The sequence below is a fragment of the Podarcis gaigeae genome, assembly GCF_964106915.1.
Source record: "Podarcis gaigeae genome assembly, chromosome: 1".
In the NCBI taxonomy this organism is placed as follows: Eukaryota; Metazoa; Chordata; class Lepidosauria; order Squamata; family Lacertidae; genus Podarcis; species Podarcis gaigeae.
Window position 1 is genome coordinate 101,155,708 of NC_139678.1, and position 8,336 is coordinate 101,164,043.

Genomic DNA, 8,336 nt, shown 5'->3' on the forward strand with positions numbered 1-8,336 from the left:
TAACATCATCATCACTATGTAATCAGGAAGATTTGCCTCCATGAGTCTGTTGCCTTCAGTTTAGAATGATGGCAATGCTTCCAGCCTTCACTCCGAATTGTTTTTATTATGACACCATGTAGCCAATCAGATTTCATTATGAGATTGTGTCACAAAACCAATTCAGAGTGAGCATTACCCCCATTCTGCTTTAGGGGTGGGGCTACAGTGCAGCTCCCTTAAGGTGAACACTTCATCCCTGAATGCAGCCCTCTAAAATAATCAACAGGAGATTCAGTTTACAAAGGCAAGCATGGACTCGGTAAACCCTTCACTAATTTTAGCTCAGTTTTTTTAAAAAAAATCTATAGCTGTAATGCTTATTACATGAAAGACTATTTTTTATACTCATGTTAAGCTTTTTTGAGAAAGCACTTCTTTGCTATTTCTTCAGCATGCTGTGCTATGGATTCTTAATGGTGATATGCACCACTCAATGGATTCTTCCTTATAATTCATGTTTGCTATTTTGTGTGTACCTGATAACTCTGTAGCTGAAGTTGTCTTGGGAGAGCCCTGAGTGGAGAGCTATTTCTGGTAGGGAGCAGGAAGCAAGCTCCCTACAGCTGGTCCTTCATTGGCTGAAGGTGTATTTTTTTGCCACAGTCTTCTTATTGGGAGGCAGAAGTTGTAGCATCTTAATGGTCTTTGGTTCCCTGGCAGACCACAGAGATCAGAGCTAAACACAGAGGAGCAGGGGCAGGGAAATTTAGCAGCCTTAATGACATGGGCAATATGGAGTCAATTAGCCCTGACTCTGGGTTGGCAAATGCCAGGAGTGGTATTTTTTCAAGCTTGAAGGCCAAATTCCTTTCTGGACAACTGCTTGAGGACAGTGGTGGGCAGAGGCAGAAGGTTTTTTTTAAGACTTTGTATAGTAGGTTCATGTATAAACACAACTCTCTATCTTCGACCCAGACCAGTAAGAGGCATTATCAGGACAAGTTCAAGCCAGGTAAATGCTCTAGGGGTGTGAAGCAGGAACACTGAGGTGTGGCCTGGAAAGAGCTCTGAGAGCCAGATAGGGAAGCATTTGCATCTGGGCTCGAGGTTCCCCACCCCTGGCATAAGAAATGGGAAATATCACAGGTTTGCTTTTCCATATTCCATTCCTTGGCCTCACTTCCACCTACGGGGAAGAGCCTGGAATATTTGCCCACGACATCCCTGTTGACTTTATTTACCTAAGCGAAGATTCCCTGGAACTCTTTGTGTGTCCGATTGCTCCTTAATGGGGAATGGTATTTTGTAAAGTTGGAAGCAAGAAGAGCAGGGTGGGGAAGGGGAATGTCTTAATGCTGATGATACAACGTCAAATAAAACAGAAAAGAACAGAGGCAGTAAGGACTGCAGATGGTTAACATTTTTATTTGCCTTCCCTCACTCCCCCTGGAAGTATTGTTTTTATTCTGCTGTTAAATCTTCCCAGACTTTAGTTCCTGTTTGATCTGAAGAAGAAAAAGTTGCCACCATCACCGCTTTGGTGAGAGTGGGAGCTGCAGAGACATGGGTAGGATTAAGTAGCAAAGTGTCCTGTTCCTGTGTAGGGTCATTAATCCATGAAGAGAGAGAGAGAATTTGCAAGACATTTGGAAGGTTTTGTGTTTGCCAGCACTTTTATTTGAAATATGTCTCTTTTATTTTGTAAATGATGTTCCCACCCAGAGGCCTGACACTGTCAAGTTTGAGAGATTTGGCTTGGCATGAATCATGTGGCCAGATCATACGGTTTCAGTTGCTCTGAAAGAACCCAAAAATGCCATTTAGGAATATTAATCGTCTAAGCTGCTCCCAAAGGATTGTGTTGCATAAATAGACACAGGCTGTGATCTGGGCTACAAAGCTTCGGCAGAGAGACCGTTCCTTCCACCCCCTTCCTACTTCACAGTACCATTAGTTTGTGCTATAGGGTGCTTCAGAGGTACTGCTCCTGCTTTTCTCTCACTAGAAACAGAAGAATCATAGAACTCTAGAGTTGGAAGGGACCTTGAAGATCATCTCTAGTCCAACCCCCTGCAATGCAGGAATTCGCAGCTGCCCCGTACATGGATAGAACTTTCAACCTTGGCATTATCAACACAACACTCTAACCAAATGCATACTTAAATTAGTATGAAAGAATCTCTGCCCCCCCCCCATACTAACCTTTAGTTTACCAGACTCTGGAGTTCTGATCCTGAACCATTGCAGTACGGTGGCTTCACCCCTTTACTGCTTTGATGCTCCTGCAACATCACAACAGCATCAAACATTGTATCATGTTGCTCTAATTCCTTATGCATAGTAAAGTTAATACAGTGGCACCTCAGGTTACATACGCTTCAGGTACATATGCTTCAGGTTACAGACTCTGCTAACCCAGAAATAGTGCTTCAGGTTAAGAACTTTGCTTGAGCATAAGAAAAGAAATCGTGCAGCGGCGGCGCACCGGCAGCAGGAGGCCCCATTAGCTAAAGTGGTGCTTCAGATTAAGATCAGTTTCAGGTTAAGTACGGACCTCCGGAACGAATTAAATACTTAACCCGAGGTACCACTGTATGAGTAGAGCCACTACTCAAGGTTTCGTCAGTGTCTCCTCCAGGTTATCTGTGGCCAGATTGTGTTTCTATTAGCCAAAGCACAGGTCAGTCTCCATTCTTCAAATAAATGGCTTATTGTGTGATACATGGTGTTGCATCCAATAACAATGCCTGGAAATGTCTGGGTGGGATAGATGCTCAGGTGTACATAGCTTGCGCTATGCAGGGATTCCTCCCCACTCCAAGGACAGAGATGCTTGTGAAACTGCATGGTAGTGGAGGAAGTGGTTACATCCTCTGTTGCTTATGGTTTGTCTCGCTTGCTTAAGCCACCTGGAGCTAATTCCTCGAACTAATTCTTTCACAAGCTCCCGTGCTTTCCCCTTATGCTGAACAGTGACAATCTGAATTGAATATTGAGGCAGGGCTATTGGGTGGACGGTCCTGTCGCAAAGCAAACACATGAGACAGGTGAGCTTTTTGATGGACACAGACCCAATAGTTGTGAAGAGGAGGGAATTTTGTAGGTTTCTTTGATAGCTTATTTATTACACATAAATAAGGAGGTATTGTAGGTTTGGTTCCAGATCCCTGCAATAAAGCGAATATCGGAATAAAGCAAGTCACACTTTTTTCTTCTTCTTCTAATGCATAGAAAAGTTATGTTTACAACATATTGTGGTCAATTAAGTGCACAATAGCATAGTGTTTTTGTTTTTTTAAAAAAACAATGTGCATGCCTTAATTAAAAAAGACAAATACTTTATCACTTATAAAATGCTAACCATCTTTGGAGCCTTCAGCAAGACATAATTTTTTTGCTGATGAAGGGTCTTCCCTCAGTGTTGATGACCACAGACTGATCGTGGGGGGGGGGGGAGGTTAGTAGCTGATGGCTGGGGGGACTGTGGCAATTTCATAAAATAAGACACCTTCAAAGTTTGCCACAGTCCTCCTCCAGTCTTCCAACTGCCCCATTTTTAGCAGGACACCCCCAAATTTACAGAAGCATCCCAGCTTCTTTTTGGATCTAGGAATGTCTTGTTTTCCCTCTCCAGTGCTGCCGCCGCCACCAAGCTTAGCGAAGATGATGAGCAGGGAAGAGTCCCATGTCTCTCCCCCAATGCTGCCATCCTTCCTTGAGCAGCTTGTAGCGACTGTTGTAGAGTTGGTGCCTGTATATCCCACCTCCCCTCCAAGCAGCTCCAGGCAGCACACAAGACCCCCCTCTCATTTTTTTTAATCAAAATAATCCTGTGAGGTAGGCACAGCTGTGTTTGAGAGAGTGACAAGCCCAAGGCCACCAGCGAGTGAGCTTCATGTGCACAGCATTAAGGTGTAACTTCTCCCTCATGAGTAGACCCTGCCATATTCAGTAGGGTTTGGCAGTGCAGTTGCTGTTTATAAACCCCCTGAACAGCAAGTTGCATCTGCACAAATCCTTTCTGCTTCACAAAGGGCAAAGCAAAGGCACGGTCCCATTTGTTCTTTTCCTTTGGCTCACCCTAACAGCACAGGTGGCGCTGTGGGTTAAAGCCTCAGCGCCTAGGACTTGCCGATCGAAAGGTTGGCGGTTCGAATCCCTGCGGCGGGGTGCGCTCCCGCTGCTCGGTCCCAGCGCCTGCCAACCTAGCAGTTTGAAAGCACCTCCGGGTGCAAGTAGATAAATAGGGACCGCTTACTGGCGGGAAGGTAAACGGCGTTTCCGTGTGCGGCTCTGGCTCGCCAGAGCAGCGATGTCACGCTGGCCACGTGACCCGGAAGTGTCTCCGGACAGCGCTGGCCCCTGGCCTCTTAAGTGAGATGGGCGCACAACCCCAGAGTCTGTCAAGACTGGCCCGTACGGGCAGGGGTACCTTTACCTTTACCTTTAACAGCACAGAAGAGAACGCTAGTGGGCAGTCACCTTGCAGCTGGTCAGAGGAGGCAAAGCAGTGAGTCCTTGTCTGCTTTCTCCTGGGACCAGTAGCCGCTTGGCCCCTTCCTAAGCAAAGCCCATCAGTGGACAGCACACTCCCACATCTTGCAGGAGGAGAGAGAAAAAGAGAGAAACATTATAACCTTAAGAACAGAAGGCTCAGTGGTGTGCAGCGAAAATTTTCATTGGGGAACAGCTAGACCCAGAGGTGCCAGCTTGCTGGGCACAGGACATTGGGCATAACATCATGTTTGAGGACTGGGAAAGGTTGTGGACCAACGGGTTGAACTTCACTGCATGTAATGCTTTGAAGGAAAATGTAATGAAAATGATATATAGATGGTACATGACCCCAGTTAAACTTGCCAAAATATACCATTTGTCTGATAATAAATGTTGGAAATGTAAAGAAAATGAGGGAACATTCTTTCACCTCTGGTGGACCTGCCCTAGAGTGAAGGCCTTCTGGGAAATGATATATAACGAGCTGAAAAAGGTATTTAAGTATACCTTCACTAAGAAACCAGAGGCCTTCCTTTTGGGTATTGTCGGCCAGAAGGTGTTAAAGAAGGACCGAACATTTTTTATGTATGCAACAACGGCAGCAAGGATACTCATCGCTAAGCACTGGAAAACTCAAGATTTACCCACACTGGAAGAGTGGCAGATGCAACTGATAGACTATATGGAACTAGCCGAGATGACCGGCAGAATCCGAGACCTGGGAGAAGAGAAGGTTGAAGAAGATTGGAAGAAATTTAAGATTTATTTAAAAAAGCATTGTAATTTGGTTGAATGTTAAGATGGAAGCTAGATCATAAATAATTGGCCACCACTAAATTAGATGCAATTAGGACGTTAAATGTGGTTGAGGAAAAATCATAAACCCTTGGGAGAATTATTAGATTATATTCTAAATGAATGAGACATAATAATGTAAATAAGATGATAAATTGCGGGCAAGAATTGACAACGATGCAAGTGGAAGCGGGAGACGTGAGGGAGTCCAAAGATGTTAAGAAACTATGTTATGATATACGTTACATTGATCATCATATGTGCATTTATGTTTAAAAATCTTAATAAAAATATATTTAAAAAAAACAGAGGTGCCAGCTTGCAAGGAAAATGGGCAGGGGAGGCGTTGCATGCTTGAGCATCACACCAGGCATGGCCTCCCTAAGCCAGGCAAAAGCTTCCCAGACTTTGGGAAAGAGACGTTAGGCCTCTGACAGGCTGCTGCAGCTCCCCTGCCTCCTTCCCAAACAGAGCTGTCTTTCCCATAAGGTTTAGTGGTTCATTGCACCAGGGCGCCAGCAACTGGGGGAGCTGTGCGGCTTTACCGGCAGCCTTCCCTTTCCCTGCACGCCTGCCAGCTGTGTCCCGCCAACCATATAGCTAGTGGGCATGCAGCTTGCCTCCCAAGCCTCTGTGGGAGAAGAGGATAGAAGCTGTGCCCCGCCAACTATATGGCTGGCGGGTGTGCAGCTTCCTTCCCAAGCCTCCGTGGTAATTTGGGGGCACTGAGCGGATATTTGCACCCTGGCACCACATCTGCTAAAGATGGCCCGGTTCCCAAAGTCAGATAGGCTTAGGGAAGGTGGCAGGAGGGCACTGGGACCCCATCAGAGCACTGTGCCTCCCTCCCTAAGCAGGTAGAAGCTTCCTGGGTTTTGGGATGGAGGAGCCAGGCTTTAATACTGGGAACATTTAGGGGACTAGCTTAGTGCCTTTAGTCCACTGACAGCATATAAGGCAATTGTCCATCTGGTCCAGCGTTCTGTTCTCAGTGGCTGACCATATGCCTGTGGGAAGCCCAAAAGCAGGCCCTGATTGCAGCAGCACTCTCCCCAACAAATTCTTGGGTCAAGCATCTTGGATTTTTTGCCTTTGAGAAAAAAGAGGGGCATTTGTTTATGTATTGTATGTGCATGTGCCCATTAGATCACATAGCCCATAAGCTTAAGGTATATTATAGGTTTAACAATCTTCACATCCTAAGTTAGTTAAAAGGCACATTTGGACACGGAGATCATTTGGTGCTCAAATCAAGGTACCCTCAGGACAGCCTTTTGTGAGACAAAGTAAAAATGGATTGAGGTATATTGTTCTGTACAGGGTTTATTTTTAAAAATGGGAAATTTGGAAAAATGCCTCGTTTCAATTTATATTCCCTTTGTGATCCATCAAGGAGGATTCATCCCTTATTCAAATGACTAGTCAATATGTTAGTCGGATCAAATGCCATTAATAAGATACTAAAAATGCTTCTGAGGAACAAGGGGATTTCTTTAACAAGTCATAAAGTGCTTTTTAATCCATTTCTGACTTGTTAAATTCCCACAGATTGTTCTATCATGATGCAGTTTCAATGACAGTCGGACAGTCGGTGTGAGGGGAGGAAAAAAGAGAAGGGGTTGAGTTTAAAACAAGGACAGCCTGCAGATAACATCTTTTCTCTCCCAGACTCCCAAACCCTTCGGTCAAACCATTTCAGGTGGAGTGCTTTTATTGACCTGGCCCCAGTGCAAGCAAAATACGTTCCCTTTAAAGTTCTGCAGGGCCGCATATGGGATGTGTTGTGCAACAGTGTGTCTGGTTAACAACTGTGCTGATCTTCCCAAGCCAGGATAGCGGAGGTCCCAGGGATATTCACAGGAATTGCTTGCACTCTGTCCTCCAAATTTGGCTTGTAACAGTGTCAAGGACTGGAACTCAGCTCTCCCAGAGAATACAGAAGAGACAGTCAGCAGCAGTCCCTATTGGCATCTGAGACTGAAAGGGCCAGGAGCTCTTCTGACAGGGGGAGAAATCAGGAGCACCACTTGAAAAACAGAGAGTGGGCACTCCTCTCCATTCCTGTCAATTATGATTATGATGGCTGTGATAGCAAAGTGCAACCTCCATAGTTAGGTGCCGTATACCTCTAAATGATAGCTGCTAGGCACAAACCATAGGGAATAGCTGTGGCCTTCATGTCCTGCATCCAGGGCTTGCTGGATGCTCCTGGCTGACCACGTTTGGCCACAAGATGCCAGACTAGATGAACCTTTATGTGCTCTTCTTACTTTCTTTGTTTTAGACCACAAGAGATTATTCCTCAGAGGCACTTACATCTCTCCAGTTATTATAAGACTAACCCCTGCCCCACGAAACATACGCACAACTTTGTTTTGCTTTTTTGTGAACAACAGGCTTTGAACCTCTCTGGGAATCTTCTCCACTATTGAAATATTTTCCTCCATCCCACCCACTGCCTCAAAACCTGATTTTATTTCGCTGGAAGAAAATGAGAAGTAGAATGCAGATGGGATGGTGAAGATTCATACCCTCTTGGTCTTCAAAGTTTGTGCCTGTAGATTGCTTAGCTAAACTTCCAGCCTTTACAAGAATGTTTAAACTAGAAGGTTCTCAGTATTGTTTCTCTGAATTCCTTCAACTGTATTTTTTAAAAAGTGCGGTGGGTCACTGACTTGAGATTGAGGATCAACTGGAAGTGTAGTCATACTCCCTGTGCGTGAAAGTTTGGCCTGGGCATTGTGTAGAATTCCTTTGGACATTTTTTATCGGAGTCCTATAAAGTTGTCTTTGGAACTGGGACAACAGCGGCACAGGTAAACTTCCTCCATTTAAAAAAAGAAAAGAAAAGAAAGGGGGATCTGGGATTTAGTTCATGGGAACCAAGCCTAAGCAGATGTGAAAAGTTCAAATAAAGGAAGGCCAGATTAAATGCACTTTTGTGGTTCAAAAATCAAAACAGATGTTATTATTCAACCACAAAAAAATCTACGAACATTTTAAGTACCGTTAGGTGACTGACCATCTGAGATCCTTAGTTCCTACAATAATGAAGTCCTTTT

General features: G+C 44.8%; 1 long non-coding RNA gene across 1 annotated transcript; it reads left to right on the forward strand.

The window, feature by feature from the left end:
* The first annotated feature begins 204 nt into the window (after positions 1-204).
* Positions 205-7,893, forward strand: LOC310833641. Its single transcript, XR_014558859.1, has 2 exons — positions 205-301; positions 7,671-7,893. It is a non-coding gene; the product is annotated as an uncharacterized lncRNA (long non-coding RNA).
* Positions 7,894-8,336: the final 443 nt, after the last annotated feature.